We start from the raw sequence: 12,021 nt of genomic DNA on the forward strand, positions 1-12,021 counted from the left end.
GACATTTTCCTATAAAGAAAAATGGGAATACTGAAAACTGGTAAAGAAAGCCAAAACAACGTGTTTTTTTTTCCGATTCATGAGAAATATGCCTGCGTTTTTGGACAGAAACTCCAAAGTTTGGGGCACCTGGGTGGCTCAGTTGGTTACGTGTCGGGCTCTTGATTTCAGCTCAGGTCATGATCTCTCATGGTTTGTGAGTTCAAGCCCTGCATTGGGCTCTGTGCTGCAGGTGTGCAGCCTGCTTGGGATGCTTTCTCCCTCTCTCTCTCTCTTCCCCACCCCTACTCATGTTCTCCTTCTCTCCCAAAATAAATAAACTAAAAAAAAAAAGGAAACTCCAAAGTTCAAAAGCAACAGAAATTATGTTCTGTATAACATCTTTAGGTTCCTAAGGCATAAGGTCCTTCAGTTTACTATAATGTTGCCCAAATGTGAAAGACTGATAGGGAGAGTGAGAGAAACGTAGAAGCTCTCTATTCAAACAACTGAACTGGATTACCTCCAGGGACCATGTGATCATACCTTCTGATAGACATGCTCACACATATGCAGACAAAGATGGTATAACTAACATCTGAAACAAGTTCCAAGTCCCTGCTTTTTGCCATAACCATATTCATGTAGAGAACTGAAAATTACATTCAACATAGGGAGCAAATTTTTCTTAAAAACTTACCTTCCAAGTATCTAGAGTTCAGTTAGTTAAAACTTGTTTTATCTTTTATGCGTTGTGGAGCAAACTAGAAAACACCACATTCACTTTCTCTTACCATGGAAAGAGATGAATATCAAACATAAAACAGCCTAAATATTTTTGAAAGAACTAAGTCTGGTTTGCTTTTATAGACAAGTACTCAGCACTTTATCTTACATGTAATAGGTATGTAACAAAAACGTCCACAGAAATGAACTGTACCACCTTGTCATACAGGCATGGAACTCTTTACCACCATCACATAAGGAAGCTGAGCCGGCCACCTTGAGTGCGAAAGCAAAAGAGGAAAGGACAAAAATCCCAAAAGTGACCATGCTTTTAAACTAACTGTGGAAAAGAAGTCTCAAACTGTTCACTTTTTCAAGAGAATTAGCCAAGAAACACTCTATAAAATGAAGAAAATTATTGTGTGGCTAGTTATTTGATGCCAAAAATATCACTCAAGCATTCTGGTTGAAATCCTCTTCTAGTAAGATTCTCTAAGACCTCAGTGAGGTCATCAGTTTGCACATGATAGATATTTCAAACATACTCTGTTGTCAATCACCAGATTGAGGAAAAGAAAGATGTGTTACATACCATGCAGCCTGGCAGCTTTCCAAGGTTTCCAGTATAAAGTTTTAACTCCATGCTTCATCTCCTAACTTCAAAAAAACCAAAAACCAAAAACAAACAAAATGCCCCCGCTCGTGTTATAGCTAATTATTTGCAATTTCTCAAGTGAACCTTCCCAATACTTGCTTACACTCTGCCTCTAGCATTCGTCCTTTCTTCATTGATTCATTTATTCAATCAACAAACATTTTCCAAGCTCCTACCAGGTAAGAGGTACTGTGCAATTCAGTAGAATATTTATTTGGGTAAGGAAGTACCCATGAGGTGACTTTATTTTTTTATTATTATTTTTTTTAGCTGCTACTTAAGTCACAAGAAGCAAACCCTGCTAATTCTAGTTAATTCTTCTTTTTTCCTTTAAAACTCTCCTTTGGGAAGCACTTCAAGATCCTCCAGGTTGTTTTGTGGTCCCTAGCACTACAAGCTCTTACCACAGCCGCAGTGGAATCTGGGATATGCCATTCAGCCTCACGTCCCACCTCAGACTGGAATTAAGCTCCATCAGCCCACACACTTCACATAACTCTATGCCCCTAAGACCTAGCACAAAGACACTCCAAAAGGGTAGGCTAAATGAGTTAGGCACTTTAGCTGCTCGAAGTACCTCTTAAGAATCTTACAGGGACCAAGAAGAAATGAAGCAATGGAGACAGAGAGAATAGAGGTATGTACATTTGAACTAAAAACATCACAGAAAATAAAGACTGAAATATTATCTTGTTAAAAAGACCAACCACCTGAGTTTTGAAAGGAATGACCTAGTTGTTTCTTTTTTTTTTTAATGTTTATTTATTTCTGAGACAGAGAGAGACAGAGCATGAGTGGGGGAGGGGCAGAGAGAGAGGGAGACACAGAATCCGAAGCAGGCTCCAGGCTCTGAGCTGTCAGCACAGAGTCTGACGTGGGGCTCGAACTCACAAACCGTGAGATCATGACCTGAGCTGAAGTCGGTCACTCAACCCACTGAGCCACCCAGGCTCCCCCCTTGACATTTTCATTCTGACAGCCTATGAACTCTTCAAGGGCAGAGACCACATCTTTGTGGTCATGTGGTCAGAGATGAGGTCTCTGAGGCATGTCCTGAGCCTTCTCTCTATGGGCTCTCCAAATTATGCATCATGCCCTTTGTATTCTTTATTCGCAACATCCAGCAGGACTCACCACAGCAGGCATGTCTGCTTAATGAATTACTTTTAAGTTTTCTGTGGCTTCTCTTGAGCTAGAACTAACAAAGATCCCTTTATATATCAACTAAGAACATATTTAAATGGCATTGATGATTTTTCTATATGAATTTGAAAGATATTTGATTCAGGTAAGTCACAGAGTGGTTAAATGCCTGTGGAAATTTAAGCACCGACATCCATTTTGAGTTTATTTTTGTGTATGGTCTAAGAAAATGGTCCAGGTTCATTCTTCTGCATGTCGCTGTCCAGTTTTCCTACCACCACTTGCTGAAGAGACTGTCTTCATTCCACTGGATATTCTTTCCTGCTTTGTCAAAGATTAGTTGGCCATACGTTTGTGGGTCCATTTCTGGGTTCTCTACTCTGTTCCATTGATCTATGTTTCTGTTTTTGTGCCAATACCATGCTGTCTTGATGATGACAGCTTTGTAGTAGAGGCTAAAGTCTGGGATTGTGATGCCTCCTGCTTTGGTCTTCTTCAAAATTACTTTGGCTATTCGGGGCCTTTTCTGGTTCCATACAAATTTAGGATTGTTTGTTCTAGCTCTGTGAAGAATGCTGGTGTTATTTTGATAGGTATTTATCCAAGGGATATAGGTATGCTGTTTCGAAGGGGCACACGCACCCCAGTGTTTATAGCAGCACTATCAACAATAGCCAAAGTATGGAAAGAGCCCAAATGTCCATGGATGCATGAATGGATAAAGAAGATGTGGTATATATATATACAATGGAGTATTAGTCAGCAATCAAAAAGAATGAAATCTTCCCATATGCAACTACGTGGATGGAACTGGAGGGTATTATGCTAAGCGAAATTAGAGAAAGACAAATATCATATGACTTCACTCATATGAGGACTTTAAGACACAGAACAGATGAACACAAGGGAAGGGAAGCAAAAATAATATAAAAACAGGGAGGGGGACAAAACATAATAGACTCTTAAATATGGAGAACAAACAGAGGGGTTATTGGAGGGGTTGGGGAGAGAGGATGGGCTAAATGGGTAAGGGGCATTAAGCAATGTACTCCTGAAATCACTGTTGTACTATATGCTAACTGACTTGGATGTAAATTTGAAAAAAAAAAGCACCGACAACATGAAAATTGCAAATTAATGAATTACCTTAAGAGAAATTACACATTATTCTCTAACAAAACATGACAGAAATTTTATATTCAACACTGTGTTTATAAGGAATAGAAAATACTATGTTTATAAGGAATAGAATAAGCTGTTAGGTTATATTACCTGGTACACAGAATATGCATGTGAACGAAACTTGATTCCACATTTATATGAATGAGAAAATTTAAATTTTCACTGAAAAAGCAAGGTAAAGGGCAGCACAAACCTCTTCTGAAGAGGAAAACCTGACTACATTTTAAGTACTTTACAATAAGTCCCTAAAGTAGAATTTAAGTCTAATGGCATGGATAACATTAACATGATGACTCGTGAAGTATATCCTTCTAGTTATTCTACTAACTGCATTTGAACAAAAAGGCACCTAAGGCAACAGAAAACATCATAGATGTATAAATAAATGTGACAAATGATAGATGTATATAATAAAATATAACCTGGCTAAATTTTCTCTTGAACTCTGAACTGAAAAAAATGCAGAAATTTCTAACAAAATCATTATTTCCTACTGTCTGAAACAAACTAAAAAAAAAATCTGATTATTAGAGGACTATACTCCAAACAGTTTAAAATATAAGATATGTACTGGTTATTTTTCATACTCTCAGTGCCAGATCTATCTATGTGATTTCATAAGAAAACTAAATGTGTTTCTAAAAAGGGGTCACACATCTACAAGAAGGTTAAGAACTTCAGATCTACAGCCAAACTGCCTGGATTTCAATCATGGCTCTACCACCCACTAGGTGAGTGACCTTTGGCAAGTTACTTAACTTCTCGGTGCCTCAATTTCCTTTTCTGAAAACTGTGTCTAGTAATGTCACTTACTCCTAAGGCTATTAGGATTGACTAAGAAGATACAAGGAAGATCGAAGTAAAATGCTCACAACACAACATGAGCCAAATGTTGTTGTTATTATTACTATCATCAGGGATAAAGTTCAAAATGCTCTACTTCAGACACTCCCAAATCACCAGAGCAAGTTTCCAGAGGAACTCAGAGAGCACGGGGTTTGTCCCTGGGAGCAGAGGAGGGGGTTCCTTCTCCTATACCTTGGGAGAACTAACGGTTCTTTTTATTATAAAGCCCAGACTCACAAAGGCAGTGGAGCTGAACTTCCCATCCAATAGGCTAATGTCAAAGAGAGCTGATGTCCCTCCAGGACTAAGAGGGTCACAGGGCTGGGGCTGCTGCATGAGGCAGAGGGCTGTCCAGGACTTCGGACAGTGGTGGTACTTGGAGAGATTCCTCCAGTCTGATCATGAAGCACCACAGCCTGGAGAGCTGGGGCCAGGGGAACAATGCCCACTGGAGGGTAGTGCCTGGCAAAAGGTTTAATGGTAACCCAAGTAACACAATGATAACCATGAGAACAACAAGGCACTTAAGGGTTAGGCCCCTTCCCCATTTGCCTGGTACTTCACAAACCAAAGGCAGCTTGTTTCAGCCAACGGGAAGCAAAGGAGCTTCAATAATACCACAAGCCACATGGTGTGGAGCTAGATTTCTTTTCCTCTCTAAAATAAAGAATTGTTTTCTACATGAGTGTCATGAAGCAAAATAAAATGTATTTCACAGGTCTTTGAACTCTACAAAATGGCAAAGTGTGCGACGGTAACAACAACATCTCGGTCCCATCTGTATAGTCCCCAGGGCCAATCACAGTGCCTGACACGTGGTATATTTCAGGAACAAATTGATGTTATCATATAAACCAGTGTTTGCAGAATTTTTACACACATGTGGAGATTTGTGTTTTGGTAAAGATGGAGTAGCCCCGTTTCTCCCAGGTCCTTCCTCTTAAATCTAAAACTCCCTGTATATAACATACAATCAAGCATAAGAAGACAAGGTGGCAAAGAGAAAGCTGACAGCCTCAGGACTTTGGGACTTGAGGAACACTGTGGCAGGAATTCCCTGGGTTTCCCCACTGTTTCCCAGGTATCCCCAATAGAGTGCTGCAGAATCCTCCAACCCAGAACCAACAAGAGGCGAACATAAAAACGTGCCAAGAAAAGTCTACTCTTAGCGCCCAAGGAGCAGGAAAAGGATGGGCCAACAGAAAATCTTTTGGGCAATACTCCCCCTACTCTAGGCAAACATAAATGGAAAAACTGCACTACCATCCCACTGAGGTTTCAGGGGGGCTGAGCAGGCAGGCACTCTGTACTGATACACATATGCATGTGCGCACACAAGCTCCAAAGAAGCAGGCAGCAGGGCTCCAACTCCCTAACTTCCCACCTGGTGCTGTCCCTGAGCGGGGAGCTGATCTCCCATTTCCTGCCTCACAAAAGCAGGCACAGCTTCCGTTCCCCATCTTGTCATATTGGCAAGTCCGGTCAGGGGCTGATCTTCCACCTCCCTCCAGGCGGAAGCAGCCAACAGTACTCTGGCCCCTCTGCCACAGTGGTGTCTGCAGGACAGAGCAGAGGCAATAAGGGCAGTGGAAGCACTGGTCCACTTTCTCTGGGAAGGGGTGTCAGCAGGGCCAAGTGAGGTAAACATCCACTCCCCCCCACCCCCCGCCATTCTGCAAGGAGGCAGTACGACTAAGAGCAACACCTCCTCTGTGGAGGTAGGGGTGGGGGGCGCCACGCAGGAAGCTGCACCTAGCCACCTATCACGCTAACTACCACTCAACAGGGGGGCTGCCTGAACAGAAATACAATACAATACAATACAATACAATACAATACAATACAATACAATAAAATAAAATAAAATAAAATAAAATAAAATAAAAAAAAAAGAATCTAGCGTCTCATAATATCCAAACTGCCCAGGATACAATTAAAAAAAAAAAAATCACATCATACCAAGGGCCATGAAATTCACAACTTGAATGAGAAAAGACAAGAGACATCACCACAGAGATGAATCAAACTGGAATTATCTGACGACGATTTTAAAGCAACCCTACTAAGACTACTTCAACAAGCAACCCAGAAAAGCCCATGGGCACAGATTTAAAAATAGCCCCAACAAAAGCCTGCTCTCCAGGTAAAGGACCAGGCAAGGAGCAGCCTAGGCAAGAAAACTTTTAGACAATAACCATCCACTCTACTCCAGCCAAATGAAAAAGTGGCTCCATCCACACCAGTAAGGGCAGAATGGGGAGCATGTCTAAGCCCCTGCCAGGGGATTGTCAGTGGAGGCCACTTAAGAAGCCAAACTCCCATCCACACCAGCAACAAGGAGCCCCTCCCCAGTGGGTATCAATGGAGGCAGAATTAGCAAAATGAACTACCAGCCCCGTCTGTGGCTGTCACCTTACCAGAGCAGACCAGATAGAAGATTAAGTAAGATACAGAGTCTAATGACATAATAACCAAAATGTCCAGGTTTCTACAGAAAACCAGTCATCATACTAAGAACTAGGAAAGCCTCAACATGAATGAGAAAAGACTATCAAGAGATGCTAACACAGAGATGGCAGAATTATCTGACAAGGATTTCAAAATAGACATCATGCAAAGAGAAACTCTCAAAGGAAATTTTAATTTCAAAGAACTTAATGAAAATACATTAAATCAAAACATGGGTATAACTAAAGCAGTACTAACAGAGAAATTTGTAGCACTAAATGCACACGTTAGAAAAGAAGAAAGGTCTCAAATCAATAATCTAAATTCTTACCTCAATACTGGCAAAAGAAATAAGCACAAAACAAGAAGGAAGGAAATATTAAAGGTAAGAGCAGAAATCAGTGAAATTTTAAACAGGAAAATAAAGAAAATTTTCTTAAAAATTTTTTAATTTAAAAGATTAAATCAATGAAGCAAAAACTGGTCCTGCTAAAAGATTAATAAAATTGATAAACTTCTAGCAAGATAAAGAAAAGACAAAAATTCTCAACATCAGGAACAAAACAGGAGAGAGATCCCTAGAACCCTACAGCCCTTACCACGAACTTTACACTCCTAAATCTGACAACTTAGAAAGAATGGGCCAATCCTGGTAAACCACAAACTATCAAACTTAACCAAGATGAAATCAACAATTCAAATTGTTGCATAATTATTAAATAATTGAATTTGTAATTTTATTTTTTTAATGCTTATTTATTTGATGAGAGAGAGAGGTAGTGTATGCATGTGGGGGGGGGGGGGGGAGAGAGAGAGAGAGAGAGAGAGAGAAAATCCCAAGTAGGCTCCCCACTGTCAGCGCAGAACCTGACCCAGGGCTTGATCTCATGAACCATGAGATCACGACCTGAGCCCAAAATCAAGAGTCAGATGCTTAACCAACTGAACCACCCAGGTGCCCCTGAATTTGTAATTTTAAAGTACCCAATAAAAGAAATTTTCAGGCTCAGATGGGCTCACTAGAGAATTCTATCAGACACTTAAAGGACAATTAACATCAATTTTACACAATCTCTTCCAGGAATGAGAGGAAGAAGAAACACTTCCCAACTCATTTTATGAGGCTACTAATACAATGATATCAAAACCTGACAAAGACAGCATACAAAAATCCAAAAACTATAGACCGGTATCTCTTAGGAACTCATGCACAAAAACACTCAACAAAAATATTAACAAATCAAATCTAGCAATGTATAGAAAGAACTGTACACCGTGACTGGTTGGATTTATTCTACATATGCAAGGCTGATTCAACACCTGAAAACCATGTCAACAGGGTAGGAGCACCTGGATGGCTCAGTCAGTCGAGCGTCTGACTCTGGATTTCAGGTCAGGTCATGATCCCAGTGTCATGGCATTGAGCCCCAAGTTGGGGTCTGCGCTGAGCATGGTGCCTGCTTAAGATTCTCTCTCCCTCTCTTTCTCTCTCAAAAATAGGAAGGAAGGAAGGAAGGAAGGAAGGAAGGAAGGAAGGAAGGAAGGAAGAAAGAATGTAAGGTATCTCCTCAATACTTCAAAAAAAAAAAAAAAGAAAGAAAACCATGTCAACAGAGTAAAGAAGAAAAATCACATGATCATATGAACTGATACAATAAAAGAACTTGACAAAACCAAACACCCACTTATGACTAAAAGAAAAAACCTCTGGCAAACAAGGAATAGAAGGTAAGTTCCTCAACTTTATAAATACCATCCATAATACCGTATAGCTAACATCATATTTAACGATGAAAGACTGAATGCTTTGCCCTTAAGATCGGAAACATGAAAAGAATGTCTCCTCTCATCACTGCCACTGAACACAGTGTTCAAAGTTCTAATCAGAGTAACAAGCCAAGAAAAAGAAATAAAAAGCATACTGATTGTAAAAGGAATAAAACTGACATTATTTGCAAATGACATGACCACCTACATTAAAAAATTCCAAGAATCCACCAAAATCTCCTAGAACTAAGTTTAGCAAGATTGTAGACTATAAGGTTAACGAACAAAAATCAATCACATTTCTATATGCAAGTGACAAAAATGGGAGACAGAAATTAAAAGCAAAATATCATTTACAATTACTCCAAGGAAATGAAATAGATATAAACAATGAAATATGTACAGGATCTGTATCCTGAAAATGACCAAATCTTGATGAAAAAAAACCTGAAGAAACCCTAGGTAAATTGAGAAACATACTGTACTCAGGTATTAGAAAACTCAACAAGATGCCAATTTTCCTCAAATTGATAATAAAGGTTTGATGCAATTACAATAAAAAAATCCCAGCAAGTGTTGTGTAGATATAGGCAAATTTATTCTAAAATGAAAATGGAAAGGCACCTGACCTGGAATAGCTAAAGAAATTTTGAAAAAGCAGAATAAAAATGAAAGGAATCATCACACCTGATGTTTAGGGTTACTACGGAGCTACAGAATGGTAATCAAGACAGTGTGATACTGGCCGAAGGATAAACACACACATCAATAGGGCCATGCAAATACACCTGATTTTTGCCTGCAAAAGTAATTCAGTGGAGGAAGGAGAGACTTTTCCATAAATGGTGGTGCTATAGCAATTAGACATCCACAGCACCCTTTCCCCCCCAAAAAAACAGAGAGAGAGAGAAAGAAAGAAAATGCCTCAACCTAAAATCTCACAACTTAGACAAAAATTAACTCAAAATGGATCATGAACTTTAATTCAAGATCATGGACTTATATTTACTTATATGTAAATCTATAAAACTTTTAGAAACAAAGAAGAAAATCTTTACGATATAGGACTAGACAAAAAGTTCTTAGACTTACCACCAAAAACACAATCCATAAAAAGAAAAATAAATGACCTTATCAAAATTAAAATAATTAGCTCTGTGAAAGACCTTATCAAGTGATGAAAAGACAAGCTACAAGCAGGGAGAAAATATTTTCAAACATACCCAACAAAGGATTTTAATCCAGAATAAATATATGTATCTATCTCTCTCACTGAAGAGGATACACAGATCCCAAATAAGCACATGAAAAGCTACTCAACATTATTAGCCATTAGAGAAATGTAAATTTAAACTACAATGAGATCACCTACATATCTATTAGAATGGATAAAACAAAAACCAGTGATAATACCAAATGCTAGGGAGCATGTAGAGAAATGAAATCACTGACACATTGCTGATGGGAATGTAAACCACTCTGGGAAAAGAATATGCCAGTTTCTTACAAAACTATATATTCATTTACAACTCAGCAGTTACACTCTTGGGCATTCATCCTGGGGAAATGAAAACTTTTGTTTACAAAAAAGCCTGTACACCAATGTTCATGCAGCTTTATTTGTAGTAGCCAAAACCTGGAAACAATCTTCAACAGGTCCTTTGACAGGTGAATAAACAGTGGTACCTCCATTCTATGGACTACTACTCAGCAATAAAAAAGGACAAACTAGTGATTCACACAAAAACTTGATGGGTCTCAAGGGAGTTATGCTGAGTGAAAAAAGCCAATCTCAAAAGGTTATACAGTGTATCATTCCATTTAAACAGTATTCTTGAAATGACAAAATTATAGAGATGAACAGACTAGTGGTTGTGAGGAGTTAGGGAGAGGGGAATGGAGGGGTGCAGCTGTGGCTATAAATAGCACAAGGGATCCTTATGATAAAACTGTTCTATATCTTCACTGTGGTGGTCACATGAATCTACACAAGTGATAAAAACTATACATATGCATGTGCATGCACACACACAAATATGAGTGCATGCAAAATTGGTGAAATCTGAATAAGGTCAATGGATTATATCAATGTCAGTTTTCTGGTTGTGATATTTACTATAATTATGCAAAATGTTACTATTGGGAGAAATCAGTTGAAGAATATATGGAATCTATTATTTCTTATCGTTGCATGTGATCTGTAATTATCTCAAGATCAAAATGTTAACAAAGAGGGGGCACCTGGGTGGCCTAGTAGGTTAAGCGTCAGACTCTTGATTTCAGCTCAGGTCATGATCTCGCCGTTTGTGAGTTTAAGCCCCATGTCAAGGCTCTGTGCTGACAGTGTGGAGCCTGCCTGGGATTCTCATTCTCTCTCTCTCTCTCTCTCTCTCTCTCTCTCTCTCTGCCCTTCCCCCACTCACACTCATTCTCTCTCTCTCTCTCTCTCTCTCTCTCTCTCTCTCTCTCAAAATAAACAAACTTAAAAATTGAGGGGGGGGCACCTGGGTGGCTCAGTCGGTTAAGCATCCGACTTCGGCTCAGGTCATGATCTCATGGTTCATGAGTTGGAGTCCCATATCAGGCTCTGTGCTGACAGCTTGGAGCCTGGAGCCTGCTTCCTGCCTCGAATTCTGTCTCCCTCTCTCTCTACCCCTCCCCTGCTCATGCTCTTTCTCTCTCTCTCAAAAATAAACATTAGGAAAAAAATTTTTTTCTTAACAAAATCAAGCAAGCAATTATGTGAAAATCAGTGTGAAACAGGAAGTGAGCGTGGCAATGTCCAATCCAAGGTTTCAGAGGTTTTCCAGTGCCCCACAGAAACACACATCCCATTAGTAAATAACTGTGCTTATTCCTCACGAAATAATTTGAGAGAAGGAAATCTGAACAATTCTTCAATGAACCAAGAGACTGGGTTTTACAAATGAGACCATTTACACTGTCACAGCAAGAGGCTATTGATTGGCAGGTTTACCATTTCAGTTGTCCCTATCTTCCTCCTTCAGAGCCCTGTGGGATGGGAAGAAGCTTCTGATAAAGAGTAGATCAGTTAATGGGGCGCCTGGGTAGCTCAGTAGGTTAAGCGTCCGACTTCGGCTCAGGTCATGATGTCACAGTTCATGGGTTCGAGCCTCACGTCGGGCTCGGAGACTGGAGCCTGCTTCAGATTCTGTGTCTCCTTCTCTCTCTCTCTCTGTGCCCCACCCCCACTCTCACTCACTCTCTCTCTTTCTCTCTCTCTGTCTCAAAAATAGACATTAAAAAAAAAAGAG

The 12,021-nt window shown here is 39.7% G+C and overlaps 1 protein-coding gene across 5 annotated transcripts in view; it reads right to left on the reverse strand.

Annotated features, from left to right (window-relative positions):
- The window catches only part of CDKL5 (cyclin dependent kinase like 5), a 214,001-nt gene that overhangs the window by 105,287 nt on the left and 96,693 nt on the right, over positions 1–12,021 (reverse strand). The gene's annotated exons all lie outside the window — the stretch shown is intronic.

This window comes from Panthera pardus, unplaced genomic scaffold (assembly GCF_024362965.1).
Source record: "Panthera pardus isolate Hobbes unplaced genomic scaffold, ASM2436296v1 HiC_scaffold_27, whole genome shotgun sequence".
NCBI classification, from domain to species: Eukaryota; Metazoa; Chordata; class Mammalia; order Carnivora; family Felidae; genus Panthera; species Panthera pardus.